Source organism: Cebus imitator, unplaced genomic scaffold (genome assembly GCF_001604975.1).
Source record: "Cebus imitator isolate Cc_AM_T3 unplaced genomic scaffold, Cebus_imitator-1.0 Scaffold150, whole genome shotgun sequence".
NCBI classification, from domain to species: Eukaryota; Metazoa; Chordata; class Mammalia; order Primates; family Cebidae; genus Cebus; species Cebus imitator.
In genome coordinates, this window is record NW_016107465.1 from 524,121 (window position 1) to 540,888 (window position 16,768).

The 16,768-nt window shown below is 36.6% G+C and overlaps 1 long non-coding RNA gene across 1 annotated transcript; it reads right to left on the minus strand.

Annotated features, from left to right (window-relative positions):
- Positions 1-644: 644 nt before the first annotated feature.
- LOC108314327 lies at positions 645-16,634 on the minus strand. Its single transcript, XR_001829415.2, has 3 exons — positions 16,530-16,634; positions 16,018-16,141; positions 645-1,712 (listed from the first exon to the last, which is right to left on the minus strand). It is a non-coding gene; the product is annotated as an uncharacterized LOC108314327 (long non-coding RNA).
- Positions 16,635-16,768: the final 134 nt, after the last annotated feature.

The window sequence follows — 16,768 nt, forward strand, 5'->3', positions numbered from 1 at the left end:
CAAAACATGGGAGAAAATTCTTCAAGATTGGATTAAAGAAAAATTTCATTGTAAAACATAAAACCCAGAAGCTAAAAAGAAAAAAATGTTTTCATGTAATAATATATATATATGTATGTATGTATGTATGTATGTGTGTGTATATATATATATATATAAAATAAAATATGTTATGGCAAGCTAAAAGGCAAATTGCAGAGTGAGAGAAAATGTTTTCAACTCGTATGATTGCAACACAGAATTAATATCCATACTACATAAACAATCCAAACAAATCAGCAAGAAGAATAAAGATAAACAATTCATAGAACAAGAATTCCTAACAGCCCATAAACATATGAAAAGGTCCTCAACATCAGTAGTAATCAGGGAAATGTAAATTAAACCAACAGTGGGGTACCAAGTGCTTCACTGAAGAGTGAGTAACTCTGGGTTGGTGAGGGTAAGAGGAAATGACTACTTTCATACACCATTTGTGGCCATAGAAATTGGAAAAGGACATTTTGGAGTCTGGTCACCAAAAGGTTAAAGTTAAACCTTAGACTCAGCCGTTCTACTTGTTATGGTAAGAGAGTAACTTGTATGTATAAGGGAAGACAATGATACACACACACACATGCACACGCACAGACACACACACACACACACACACAAGAAACTAAAATTATGAGTGCAACTGTAAAGTGGAAAATTCTCTACCAAATGCACTAATATTTTAGCAATAGTTCCTGCTTGTAAGGAAAGACTGTGGAGGACGGGAAAGGAAACTGTAATGTTCACTCTATATGCTCATATTATTTAATACTTGACTGTTTTATAGTACATAAGTGTTTATGTATCACTTGTGTTATTTAATTTTTTAAAGAATAAATCTTGGTTGTTTAAGAAAATGTCAAAACTAGGTTCTCCTGTGTGCAAATAAAACTGTATTTCACAGTTGCCATTTGCTGTCTCAGATTGCCTTCTCTGAGACTATTTACATAAATCTAGACAGAGAATTAATGTAACTTTTTGAATGTATTTACAGAGGTCCACTTGGGCCGTGCACTGTTAGTCAAATCTAGTCCGACTTGTGAATAGTCAAAGGTTTTTTTCCACCCCTTTTCTTCAAACCCTAACTATAATTCTGGTATCTCTAGCACTGTCTCTTTAGTTGCTAAGGCCTAGCCATGAGTGCCAGGTCAGCTCCTAGCAACAAGGCCCATTGATAGTGCCAGGCCAGCTCCTGGCTGCCAGGGCCGCCCCCACCCCTCTCTCTGAGGACAGTTAGCTGGCATGCAACTTCTGCCCTCTGCCTTCTACCTCTTCCTGAGGTAAGGAAGGAAGTGGAGAAAATACCTTGAGATCTTCAGGGAAAGTGCAAGAGGACAAAATCCATATTCTATGAGTGTCTAAGGAACAGACAGAAGCCCCTGTGTTCCTGATGGAGTCATGAAGATACTGTACTGGCCTGCTTACCTCTGGCCTTCACGTAGTGTAAAATAACAATAACTCTCTATGTGGTTCCTCCACAGATAAACTGGTCTTTCTGTGATTTACAAACATCAGCCTCACTTGTGTAGAAAGCTCAGTGACAATTCAGGAAAACAAGGTAGAATCGGACCAGGTAGTAAGATGAAAAAAGAAGACAGTAGCAGTTCCTCTTGTTCCACAAGCCTGGTTGTTGTGTAACTCCTGTGGCAGGAGCAGTTGATTCAGAAGTTCTTTATTCCCTTAAGGGAGAACAAATGAGAATAGATGTGATTTTTTTTTTCTTTTTTTTTTACTGTCTTTCCCGCCTGCAATGTTCCTTAAAAAGGACCACAAAATGCACACATGTCATTTTGCCTGCCAAATCATTTTCTTTTGGGGACATTTTCCTTTCACATAATTCCAGTAGGGCTGACCCCTTCAGAGATCACCAAGGACCCCTTCTAGACCTGCCAATCAGACCCACAACCATTGGATCAAGGATATGAATATGATCCAGGCCAAACCAATTGATACCAGATCTGGGGCTTTTGCTGAAACTGTTAGAAGAGATACGGCATTTGCACAGAGTTTACTCGGGTGGTAGAATATAAGCTAGAACATCTGGTAACTAGCTTTGCCATTTCCTAGGGACATGAGAAGGAAGACAACATAAAGTAAGACACAGTCAGAAGACGGAAAGAGACAACCCCAATAATAGTGTGTGAAGTCCTATATACAACGTGTTCCTTCTGGACATAAGCCAATAATTTCCTGTTTTTCTCGGGCTAGTGTTATTTTTTAAGTGCTTGAGTTTTCCTATCACTTGTAACCCATAGAATCCTGACCATGCAGATATACTGCAGAATTGTCTTACCTTAACAATTAGAATTTCAATAAACCATAAACTAGAGGAGTTTTTCCAAGGAGCAGACTAACATTTAGATAATTAGATGCTGGGTGCTTTTGTATATTGTACTTCCTTTAATTCTCAAAAATTCCTGTTGGATTGGTAAGACAAATGAGAAACAAGGAAGAGATGGAGTAAATGACCAGCCTCTGACTCTGAATGCTTTCTCTTTTCCTGGCCTAATCCTTCTTTTAGCTCAGAGACCTCTTTCCTGGCCTCATTCTTCAAGTACAGGAAAGTGGTTACAGAGCTCCCTGTCAACACAGAATTCTGATAAGTCATAAGAAATGTTAACGTCTAATTAGAAATGCTAGGATCGCAGAGAACGTATTAAAATTTTCAAAGCTCAAAACTGTGCCACCTTTGAGAAGTTCTTCAAACAACTGACTAGTCATGGAGCTTTTATGATAGGGTTGTATTCCTAGAAGACACTTTTCTATCTTCTGGGTTTTCACAATCACCAAATTAAATATCATATGTTGGGGGCTCCACCAGGGCAAAACCTTGTCAGCATTTGATTACATGTTAAAATGATCCATATCTATCTATAATCTCCTGTTTATATTAAGATATTTTAAGTCTCTGGTTTTATAGGCAGCAGGTCCATAGAACATGTTTTGTTAGGTTTATCTAGAAAATAATTCTCCATTTCCAACACAGGTCACTTTAATCTACCAAAAAAAAAAAAAAAAAAAAAAGAGTAAGCAGAATATTCAGTTTTCAACTCAAAAAGAAATCTACAGGGCTCAGGTTCAGTGTCTCGTGCCCGTAATCCCAGCACTTTGGGTGGCCAAGGCAGGAGGATTGCTTGAGCCCAGTGTTTGAGATCAGTCAGGGAAACATAGTAAGACTCTGTCTCCACAAAAATATAATAATAATCATAAAAGTAAGCTTGGTGTGGTGGTACACGCCTGTAGTCCCAGCTACTCAAGAGGTTTAGTTAGGAGGATTACCTGATCCTGGGAGTTTGAAGCTACTGTGAGCAGTGATCACACCATTGCACTCCAGCCCGAGTGACAGAGTCTCACAAAAAAAAAAAAAGATTTATAAATTTGTTTTGTTTTAAAAAAGCTTTTAAAAACATTGCATGACAAATGGAAGTAACCTAAAGAAATGATTAAGTTAATTGTAATATATCTACTTATTTATATCAAATTATATTAATAATTACAAGATATGTTATAATATTTGCAAAGGACTGTATAAAATTGCACATATATAATAATAATTACATAAAATCCTTTTGCATTTGAACAAAATAACAGAAAAAGAGAATAGAAAAACAACCATAGTATGATTAAATGTGATTTTAGCATTTTTCTTTTTCCAAACTTTCTTTTTGATTATTGTGTATGTTTTATAAATTTAAAATGATTATTTTTAAACAAAAGATCAGAACAAGCACCTCATTAATGAAGGCATGCAAGTACAAAGTGGGCAAAGGACCTGAGGAGACATTTCACAAAAGAGAGCATACAAATGGCCAACAGGTATATGAAAAAGTGCTCAACATGATATGTTATTAGAGAACTGCAAATTAAAATAGCAATGAGATACCACTACACACCTATTAAAATGGCAAAAAAAAAATTAAAAAAACAAACAAACAAAAAAAAAAACAGAACACTGGCAATTGCTGGCAAGGATGTTGAGCAACAGAAACTCTGATTTACTGCTGCTAGGAATGCAAAATGCTACAGTCACTTTGAAAGACTGGTGGTTTCTCGTTAAAAGTAGGCATGCTCTTACTATATGATTCGGCAATCGTACACTCCTTGGTATTTATATGAATGAAATGAAAATGTATGTCCATTCAAAACCTGCACACGAATATTTATAGCAGCTTTATTCATAATTGCCAAAACTTGAAAGCAACCAAGATGTCCTTCAATAGGTGGATAAACAAATTGTGGATATCCAGACATTGGAATATTATTATTTGGTACCAAAAGAAAAAAGAGTTATCAGCCCATGAAAAGAGATAAAGTAAAAGTCAATGTGTACTACTAAGTATAAGAAACTAATCCGAAAAGGCTTAGTATGATTGTAAATATGTGACATTCTGGAAAAGGCAAAACTATGGAGACAGTAAAAAGCTCGGTGTTTATCAGGGGTTGTGTCAGGGAAGGGATGACTAGGTGAAGCACAGTGGATTTTTTGGGCAATGGAACTATCTGTATGCTACTACAATAGTGGATACATGTCATTATACACTTGTCAACACCCATAGAAGATACAACACAAAGTGTAAACTTTAATGTAAACTTTAAACAATAGTTAATACTATATCAATATTAGTTCATCAACTGTAAAAACAACTCACCACACTAATGCAAGATATTATTAATAGAGAAAACTGTTGTGGAGGTGGGAGGGTGCATATGGGAACTCTCTGTACTTTCTGCTCAGTTTTTCTATAAACCTAAAACTGCTCTAAAAAAATAAGTCTATTAAAAGCTATCAATAATTTTGATGTGATTTACAAAATCATCTTATTAGTACATTTTAGTTTAGCTTTTCATTTAGTTTGCTTAATATTTTGGTTTTAGGATATTTCTTTTTGTATGTAAAATTCCTACAAATTTTCTACATAAATTATAAAGCAAAATTATGTAGAACAATAATTTTCCAAGTTTATCTATATCTTAGAATATTTTATGCAAGGACTTCTGTTTAAATAAATATCAAATGACCCATGATTTTTAATAATTTTTACTGTCTTTGCAACAAAATTTACCCAAGGTGTGCCCTTTGATGAAATGTATAGGAAATGGAAATGGAAGATTTTACTCAAATCTATATTTATTGAATCTTTAAATGAATGACAAATCCACCTGTAAATATAGTAATGGCTTTGTAAAGTCTGCTTTTTAAACTATGCTTTTCAAAAATAATTCCCTTTTTCCTCCCTAGAGCTGAATTCCTCTCAATCATTTGTAACTGCATCCTCTACATTTTTCTCTCAAGTCCAGGATGCTTGTACAGACACCGAGTTGGTCCCCACTCATCACAGCCCACAGGGATCAAAACCTGTCTCATTTTCCTTAGGCATTTTAATGTTTCCATTTTCTGTTCTTTTGTTACTGCCAAGTTCATTAGTCCTTTAGAAAAAACAATTATTTTTCGAGATTGTAGAGTTTTTTGAGAGCCAATGTAAGGATCTATTATTAACCAGAAAAGGTAATCTCCAAGTTAAGAAAACCAATCTGCAGCCAGATAAATAAAGACTTAGCTATTTCAACATTTCAGTGAAACATAAATTTGTCAGGAAAAAAATTGACTCTATGGGAAGATAGTAACATATGAGAAATATAAGACATATTATAATAAACTACTCTTGATTGAAGATAACTTTGAAAAATATATATATCTGCACTTCCCTGATATCTCCTAATTCATACATGTGCTACTTTAATAAAAATAAAGTGAAATAACTATTAAGGCAGATGAGTATGGTTTCTTCTACTTAATTTTGAGCTCTATGGGCTTGAGGTTAAAATAGTGATTTTGTAGCCTGCAGTTAGCTCCCCACAAATGGGAAGATGCTGGCCCTTCTAAACCAATAAAGTTGAAGGTGTTTGCTAAATCAGATCCTGCTACCAGCACTACTCCCTCTGCTGGACACTGTTCTTCCATTTCCAAAACTCTTGGGACAGGAAGTTTATGCAAGGGACCCCTTGGATGTGGCAGAGAACACAAGCTTATTTGCTGCCCCAAACTCCCATTTACCCATTTCATTTATATCCCACCCATATCTCCAGAAGCAAAGATACAAGTGATCTAAGCAAATCTCTACAACTCTTTATCAACTTATCCCTGAGTTTAAATACATGAAATAACTTCACTAGCCTTCTCTGGGGACACGCCTGCACATGTGTTAAGTGTGTCATGACATGACCAATTATTTTCAAAGCTATGCTTTTCTGCTTCCACTTTGATTACATAACCCTTTGGGACTCATAGCCCATAAAAATTAATTATTTTATAAAATACTTTTGTTCCTGTTTCTGGTACATTTTGAGTATAACAAACCTATTGAAGGAAAAAAAAAAGATTCACTGGAATGTATTGTGCCTTCACTGTATTGTAGATTTACTGATATTTGTAAGAAACTATTTTCCTTTTTAACATATAATTGTCTCATAGCACTAATTTCATTAATTTTACATAATCCCCAAATGAATAATACCAGCTTTACCAAAATAATTTTTTACAACTTCATAAAGCAATTTAGTTAATGGATATGTGCTTGCTTTGCAGTAAAGAAAAACAATCCTTTCTGAAACTTTTATTGGGGGACTGCAAACATTGCCTTGCATTATTGGTTTCATGTCTGCATGTCATACATAAAGTAAACACAAGCAGAAAAGCCCATTACTCCCTTTTCCCAGGGTAGACTATGGTTGTTAAAGATAGAGACTGGTAGTTTACAGAGGCCATTAAGAGAAGACCCTTGAGACTTACTTGCCAAAAATACGAACAACAAAAAACCCCAATGCTACTCTTCAGGACCCAGACAATCAATTCAGTCCTAAGTGATCAACTCCCCTTCACATAAGCCAATAAACAAAGCCAAAGTTGCCCCCTGCTCTTCGTCCTCTTCCCTTTTCCTTTGTCCCTTCTTCTTTTTCTGCTCACCATCCTCGGGACTCACCCCTGCTTTTTCTCATTCACCATCGAATCACTCATCTGAAACATGTCCATGAAATATACAATGCACATTCTTTAAAGACGTACATATGTATGCCTTCGCTGTCTCTTTCAAGGACTTTTTAATCCCTTAATTCTCATTCCTTTTCTTATTCTTTATTTCCTACCTTTCGTCTCAAGCTCATGTTTTGTTTTGCTTTTTTATCTCTCCATCTTCTAAGTCCTGGCTGTCGAGTTAACAGAATTTACATTCGGTTAAAACATTTTCTCCACATTTTGACATAAACTGACTGAGGTTGTAGCCAACCCACTAGGGAGTTCAGGTAGACTTGCTTAGAATTTTTTTTAAAAGCATGCTGATTTCATTCCTTTACTCACAGTGTCCCTTCAGAGAGAAAGATAGGCCATTCTAAAATTGGTTTATTTTGATAAAGTATTTTGCCCTTATTTAAAGGGCTCATCTTCCCTCAACCTCTCTTCTCATTTACTAAACAGATTCTGCAGCTCTCCTCATCTGAGAAAATTGGCCTCCCTTGTCTGCTTTGATCCAGAAAATTATGCTTTTATTAACACGAACATTTCCTGATCTCTGCCAATGCACTTAAAATTTCCAGATCATGTATGTGCATCATTTATCAAAATGCCATCAGTTCCCAGGAATGCCAAGCATTCAAACTGAGCGACCTATGGCCTGCATGTGGATGCATTCTAAGGAAGGGACATGGTGATTATAATCTTAGTCCCTAAGGTAGCTGCAGTTAGCTATATATTTTTCATTTCAAGGAAAGAAATGTGGCAATAAACTCCAAGGATGAGCTCTCACCAAATTGTAGAATCTCAAGGGAAAACACAGATTCCCATCTACTCCTTTAAGCAATAGAAAAGATGAAAACATTTTGTACTAAAAAATTATCTGATTTTAGTGAGTGTGTTGAAGGGTACATAGTAATTTTAGTGATATTGTAAACATGCAACTATGTATCAGTAACAATTTTGATGTTTGGGAAGAAAAACACACAGTAAGTTCTTTAATCTTTGTGGAAAATACCATGAGTCAAGTTTGGCCTATGTGCATGCTTTTCTACAAAATTCTGTTCAAACTCAAATCTTCAAAATTGTCTTGACTTGTGTTTCCTCTGCTCATTTCAATCTTCTCTGTAACAGAGAAGGAAAACACCACCATAAAAAGCAGCATTTTGATCACCCAGAGATCCTTTAATTTTTATAAACTATGTCCAGAATTTCAATTTAAAAACTCTAGAGAATATATTAAAAATATATCAAGTGAACCGATGACCTAGATATTGGAATTATCAGACATGGGCTTTAAAGTAATGATGTATTCATATGTTCACAAAAATAAAGAACAAGATGGAGGGTTTTATCAGACAACAGAAATCTATAAAAAAGAACAAAATGGAAATTCTAAGACTAAAGACAGTAACTGAAGTAAATGCCTAAGTAGAGAGGTCTGACAACAGACTTGAAGAATGGACATAGTTGAGGAAAGGATTAATAAACTAGAAGTTGGTTAAGTATAAAATATACTGATGGAAGTCTGGAGAACACAACAAATGGAAACCACATATAAAATTGAAAGGGATATGTGGAACATGGTGAAAGGTTCTAGCATGTATGCAACACCATCTCCCTCCAGAAGGGAAAACAGTGAAAATGAGGTGAGAGCTACATTTAAGAGTAAATATTGGCCAGGCATAGTGGCTCACACCTGTAATCCCCAAACTTTGGGAGGCTGAGGTGGGTGGATCACAAGGTCAGGAGTTTGAGACCAGCTTGGCCAATATGGTAAAACCCCGTCTCTACCAAAAATACAAAATTAGCCAGGTGTGGTGGCGGGCACCTGTAGTCCCACTCCTCAGGAGGCTAAGGCAGGAGAATCACTTGAACCTGGGAGGCAGAGGCTGCAGTCAGCCAAGATCACACCAGTGTACTCTAGCCTGGGTGACAGACTGAGACTCCGTCTCAAAAAATAAAAATAAAAAGAGTAAATATCAAGAACATTTCAAATGCTAAAAGATACCCAGCCACAGATCCAAGAAGTGCTTCAAAGTCTAGAGAGAGCAATTAAAATGAAAACCACAGCTAAGCTCATCTTCTTGCTGTACTCTCGAATGACAGAGAGAGAGGAAATTGTGGTGTTTCTTCCTCTTCTTATAAGGGCACTAATCCCATCATAGGGGCTCCACTGTCATGACCCATCCAAACCTACTTACCTCCCAAAGGCCCTACTTCTTTAGACCATCCAATAGGGGTTGGCGCTTCAACATATGAATTTAGAGAGGATACAAACATATAGTCCATAACCAGTAGGTTCACAGCCAGCTAGAAATTACATCGCAAATAGCAGATCTGGGGACAAAATCAGTTTTTGTTTATTTTGATTGTTGTCCTGTTTTATTTACTCCCAAACCAATACATTAAATCATCACTATATGTCAGTTGCCTTTAAAGGAAAAACAACATTTCATGCATTTTTAATGCGGTCGTAATGAGACCTTGAGTCATCTTAGCAAATATGTGAACAAAGTTTTCAAAAAGCAAAAGAATTATTACTTACATCATTTTAATTGTGGCAACTAGTCAAAGTTATCAATTCACTGAACAAACTTACTGAGCATGCGCTAAGTGTCAGCCATCATATCAGGCACTGATAATATAATACAAAATAAAAGAAGTGGTTACTGCCTCCTGGAGCTAATAATAATATTAATTATAAGTTAATTGAGTTCTTTCATTAGATGGTAAAAGAAAACAAATAATCATAAATTCTGATATACACTATAAAGAAAACAGGTTATTTGATAAAGAATTATAAACCAGTGCTCGCTTAGGTAGCATTATGAGGGACAACTTCTCTAAGACCATAATATTTAAGCCAGCAATGCTTTATAATCATCATGATAACTATTATGCATTGCTCAAACAGGAACACATTTGAAAATGAAAGGGACACTTTTAATAATTATGCAGGGTTTCAGGGCAAACCATAATATGTATGCACCCTACCTCTAAGTCACGGTAAGGAATATAGATTGTCTAAATGCAATAAGAAGACACTAATGTTTTTTACAGGGGTATGTTTATTATCTGACTTTTAAAAGTTCTCTCTAACTGCCAGTTGGGAAATTAATGGGGTGAGAGGCAAGAATGGAGGTAGAGAAAATATTCTAAGAATAGTATACCCATCTAGGCAGGAGAGGGACAGTAGCTTAGATTGATAAGGCAGTGAAGGTACAGAAAAGCGGGCAATTCAAGATAAACTTTAAAGACTATCAGCAAGAACAGTGAAGTTATACAAAATATTACATTTGCATTTTAATTAATATTTTAATCAATGTACAAAAAATTATCCTAAAGCCTTGTCAGTGGATCTGGAAAGGAACTTCTCAACCTTATTCACAGAGCTATAAACATGAAGAACAAATTATTCACCTGTATGAAAAACCATAAAGAAAAAAGCATTTAAAAAAAATTGTCTACTAAATTATCTCCCCTTTCTTCTCTACCAACCTCAGTTTTTAGGGTTTTTTTAAAATCTAAATTTTATCAATTTGTAAGTTTGCATACATTTGTTTATGAAGGCTACTAATCTTTCATCTGTCACATGTGCAGCAAATATTTTCTCCAGGCTATTGATTTTGTTTGGGTGTCTTTGCCATTTAAAATACTTTTAATGTATAGGAAAATGTATCTAACCTTATGGCGTCTGGGTTTCCTGATGTAGACAAGTTTGTCCCTGTTTAAAATATTATATAAATATACACAAAAATGTAATTCTATTATTTTATGTATCTATTTGTTCACATTTAAATCTGGCATTGTCTCTATTCTCCTTGGTGTTTCTGAATGTCATAAATTTTTATTTTTATTTATTTATTTTTTTTTTTTTAGATGGAGTCTTGCTCTCTCACCTGGAGTGCAGTGGTGTGATCTCAGCTCACTGGAACCTCCACTTCAGCTTCCCAAGTAGCTGGGATTATAGATGCTCACCACCACTCCTGGCTAATTTTTGAATTTTTAGTAGAGATACGGTTTCAACACATTGGCCAGGCTGGTCTCGAACTCCTGACCTAAAATTATCCACCCACTTCGGCCTCCCAAAGTGCTGGGATTACAGGACAGAGCCAACATGCCCGGCCTGAATGTCATAAATCCTACTTTGACCTCTAATCGATTTCCAAATCTCTAGTTCTATCAATAGCCAACTACCTGTTGGACATTGTCAGTGATAGGCAAAATTGAAAATTCATGTCAATATTTTCCCCTATTTAAATAAGAATCTGCTCTTTCTTCCTTATACACTTAGATAAGTGAGATATTCATTCTAGAAGCTTTGGTTTGATTTCTCCTTTCCTTTACCCAACACTCTGCCCACCAGCACCACCGGTCTAATCACTGCATTCGATGTCATAGCTTCTGCCTGCAAATGTGTCAGGCATCCAACCTTTTCATTTCCCCCCCCCACCTTTTTTCCTGGTGCCAATGCAATTCAGGCTTACATTATTTACAACCTGAAATATTTACTGCAGAAGTATTTTCCTAAACTCCATGATGAACCAAATCAGGCCATTATTGTTTCATAAATTTTTCACAGTATCCTTTTATTTTTAAAGTCAAAATTCATTGTTCTTGGTGGGGCACAGTGTCTCATGCCCGTAATCCCACCACTTTGGGAGGCCGAGGAGGGCGGATCACGAGATCGGGAGTTCAAGACCAGCCTGACCAACATGGTGAATCCTTGTTTCTACTAAAAATACAAAAATTAACCGGTCAAGGTGGCACATGCCTATAATCCCAGCTACTCAGGAGGCTGAGGCAGGAGAATCGCTTGAACCCGTGAGGTGGAGGTTGCAGTGAGCCAAGATCGCACTACTGCACTCCAGCCTAGGCGACAGAGTGAGACTGTCTCAAAAAAAAAAAAAATCACTGTTTTTATTTAATGTCATTTTGTGACATATGACTATTTATCAGGCAAGACTCTAGATTCTGTGGATTCAGCATTGAAAAAATTAAAATTAAATGAAGAAAGTTCCTACACTCATGAAACACATTTTAGTGGCTATATCTGGGTTTAAATCTTGGATCCAGCATTTTAAAATTTGTGATCTTAGATAAGTAAAATTTTTAAAGCCTCTGTTCTTTCATCCATAAAATAATTTTTTTTAAGTAGGGAGGAGGAGGAGATATAATGTATAACATGTAGACTCTTGTAAGAAATAGAAATTAGATAGGTTGAGAGATCATGAGATTCATCCAATAAATGTTGGCTCTTGTTTTTCCTGAACTGTATGTTTTTTCCTTGTCCCAAAGCTAGCCTTACCTCTCCCACACACTGGGGTTCATTCATGCTTTGGTCCTTACCACCTTTTCCAATTTATTAAAAGGTACATGCTCAATTTTAATATTTGCCTATTTTTATTTTGAAATCTTATTGAACTTGCATCTATACTTTAAAATGACGCAGAACTTAAAGAACTCAAAGATTATGAAGAAGACTCAGCACGTGGGAATAAAATTGAGAATAGGGCTGGGCACGGTGGCTCATATCTGTAATCTCAGCACTTTGGGAGGCCAAGGCAGGCAGATCACTTGAGGTCAGGAGTTTGGGACCAGTGTGACCAATGTGGTGAAACCCCACCTCTACTAAAATATAAAAATTAATGGGATGTGGTGGCAGGTGCCTTAATCCCAGCTACTCGGGAAGCTGAGGCAGGAGAATCACTTGAACCCAGGAGGTAGACTGCAGTGAGCAGAGATGGTGCCACTGCACTTCAGCCTCCAGTGGTACTCCCTCTCAAAAACATAAATACATAAATAAATAAAATTAAATTGATAATAGTAATAAATATGAAAGTAACTAAATTTAGCTTTCTTTTATAACTACATAACCAAATATCAACCATCATTTTTTGCCCCTCCAAATTAAGAGAATTTAAAATGCAGATTCTCCCCACCTCCTCTTCCCATTCAATAGAAACTAAGAAAGAAGGATCTTATTCAGGTCTTCACTCCATCTGTGGTTCACATCCAGTGACCTAAAGGTTAGAAAGCGTTCATTCCACCAATAATTACCAAGCACCTATAAGCTACCAGGAGATCTTACAAACTCGAGGGAAATCCTGGCTCCTCCTATCATGAATTTTGCATTCTCAGATAGGAAATATGGCTCTGATGCCTGCTGGGGCAGTGGTAGCAACCTTTACTGCATGTGAATTCAGTCATCCTTTGGTATCTTTGGGGGATTGGTTCCAGGACCTCTCACGGTTACCAAAACCCACAGATACTCAAGTTTCTGGTATAAAATGGTGTAGTATTTGCACATAACCTATGCATATCTTCCTATATACTTTGAATCATCTCTAGATTACTTATAATGCCAATGTAAGCACTATATAAATAATTATTACATGGTATTGTTTAGGGGATAATAACAAGAAAAAATCTGTACATGTTCAATACAGATGCAATTTATTTTTGCTCTGCTCTTGGTTAAATCCACAGATGCAGAACCCACAGACATAGAGGCCAACTTTACACTTAGAGCTACAATTGATCTTGGAAGTAATTTAGACAACTTCCAACGTGGTATAGAAATCTGTATACTAGAGCATCTCTACCAGAACCTTTCATTCAATACTTGCTTGGATGCCTTCAGCAACAGAGAGCTCAGTACTTCAGCCTTCCCACTTGTAAAAGCTTCGAATGTTAAAAGTTCTTAAATTTTTCTGGCTTTTACAATATTTAATAGCAGCTTTATATCTCTTTTCCAACTTTCACAATCACACAGCTCCCTAAATAGAGTTAAACATACCTAATCTTTCAGTCATTCCTAAATATAACACTGTTATTGGTATTGCTAAAGTCCCTTCAAGATTCATAATTACTTCAAATATTCCCTGACCAGGGACTACCCTGACTCACCAGCTCAGAATATCATGAACTATACTTCCTGTTTAAGTATTTTAGGACTGAAATAATTCTAAATGCTGTGGTCATCCTACCTGGTTGGCTTATACTAAAATTTTGCCTCCTTTGGGATATTTGTTGCCATTAATACTCTGTGGTACAGCTCAACCAGAGGGACGCTAATGTGTCAGAAAAACAGGTGAGCACACAAGCCTAAGTGGAATATTATGCAATTCTTGAGATTGAGGACAGCACTATGTGACTGATTGTCATTTAATCAAAATGTAACTATCAGCTTAGACTATCCTTTAAGCCCAGATCGAAAAGCAGAGTTTCAGGCTTATAGGAAACCAGACATAATCATTCAAATAAAATTACTGATACTGTACTTCATGTGAGCAAGGACAGCATATTAACATATTATTATTATGCCCACTTGAAATATGGTTATTTCCTGGCAGGTAGGTTATAAAACCATCAGATTATATGTACATGTTTTGTGAGTTCTTAGAAAATACTTCTTTCATTCAAATTCTTAGTATTTATTTTACATAAATGGGATTCATTCAGTTAAAATAAGTGTGAAAATTATTAGAAAATTTCAACAAATCAGTTTTTAAATTTTTAGAAAGATCCAAAATGTCCCAGGCCTCCACATTACAACCAATGATCAGCATTTAAAGAGAAAATACACAATTTTGCATCACTACATATAGAGAATATGTGAGTTTTTAAAAATGAAATAACATAGAGTTTTCTAATTAATAATTTATTCAAAAATACTCAGAAGGAATTAAGAAATATGTTCTAAGCAAAATTATACCTTGTTGAGCCCACAAAACAAGGAGGATATAAAAATGTATGGGGGGGTAAAATACTTTTTATACATGTGTTGACTACCTTTTTCAAGGATTACAGCTATTGCAGCAGTAAAAAAAAATCAGAATTCAATAAACGTTTTGAAAGTTAAAATAACATAAACGTTTCAATTTTTGAATTTTTTCAAAAGTTTAAATTCCTCTTTACGCTAAGGAGAAATAGAAATCTAAAATGATAACAACAACAATAATAATTACACAATGTTTACAAAGCCTTTAGAATTTTCAATATTCCTGTGTCTCTGCTTGAAGCAACAAAATTAAAATGATATAGTCACAATTTGTTTCTTGACTATTTTATATTCAGTAATTTTTAATGAAGCAACTAAATTAGGCATAACTTTCTACAGCTTTAACATAGGTATGATGAATATATTTTACTTGATTAAAAATAATAAAACCAGGGAGCCTTAAATATTATCTTAAAAGATTAACTACTGTGTCAATTACAAATCTAGGAGAAAGGTATTTATAAAGGAATAACTATTCTGAACAGTAACTTCCTTTTGTTCATTTCATTTAATTAATGACTCAATCAGCTTTCACTCTTAATACTAAAATTTTCCTAAATTACACATTGGTTTGCAAATGGGATGGCATGTATCAGGGCTATGTCAACTTAACACTGGTAAAAATTCAGCAGATAATTCATTTTTTATTTAATCAAGAAGGAAAAAACTAGTTGGCAGTGTAGAGCGACCTAATTAACTAAATAACTGCCAATTCTACATTGTACTTTGTGTTACATGACATATCATGAATAAATACCAGTCAAAAATCGAATTATTTGGATACTTAAATGATGATGAGGCCTGCTGTGCCAACAGGTATGCTAATGAGTAGACATCTCCCAGACTCAAGACTGAGTGAATGAGGCAAATGTTTTCACCTCCTAATCTTTTAGGGTGTTCAATTAACGCCAAGTATTTAAGAAGTTCCCTACTATTGGGAAAGAAGTAGACGTAATCATCTATATGCTTATTTTGTCAACAGAGGAAGAAAAACTTGCAAAGGAACAGTTTGGGTATATGTATCAGATTTTTATACAATTAAATGGTCATAGATGACAATTTTCACCTAAGGAAGACAAGTTTATGTTCAGTTACCAATCGCCTCTAAATAGGGTAACCGTCTTCTGATGGCAACTAAAGTTAACGATGTCTTTCTTCTAAAACCTTTCTAAAGAGCACCCTGCAATCTCACCTTCGAGCCTCAAGCCCTTTGCCTTGAATTAGTAAGGTGGCCATACCGCCAATTTGAGCTGTTCTCCTTCAGTCCTGTAGTCCACGGCAGGGGATTCTCCAAAGGCTAATAAAAATCAGTTTCCCTGACAAAAGAACACATACATGAATGCTTTTGTTTTTCTTTTAAAGAAGGGGGTCAGGGAGCATCTGACCGACGTTTTTAAAGGAAGGGGACAGCTACTCGCTTGGGACTGCATTTTAGTTGTGCTAAAAGTGATGGAAGTGGGTTAGGATTATTCTGCCACTGACACCCAAAAGACCTGCCCACGGAAACCCCTGCCAGAGACGCGAAGTTTACCGAAACAGCGCTCGGCCAAGCGCTGGCACAAATTCAAAACTAACTCTGCCGGGCCCGCGAGGGTGGCGAGAGAGGGACCTAACGTGAAACCCGGGGAGCCCCGCGTCTCTTGCCTCCGAAGGTCTGCCGCGACCAGCGTCCCCTTGTCTGCTGGAGTCGGAAGTGCCTGTCACCTGCGGATCTGCCCGCCTCTGCCGGTCCGCCCTTCTCCTCGCCCAGTTCGGACAGTCTCGAATTCCCCGTCGCAGCCCCGGCCGCCAAGGACTCTCGGTCCCCGGCCCCCGCCCCCGCCCCCGCCGCGCCCTCCCCGCGGTCCCGGCCTCTCCAGGCGCTGCCGGGCGCTGATTGGCGGCGGCGCTGACAGCAGGCGGGGCCTGGAAGTCGCGGCCAAGCCCGCCCTCGCGTATAAGCC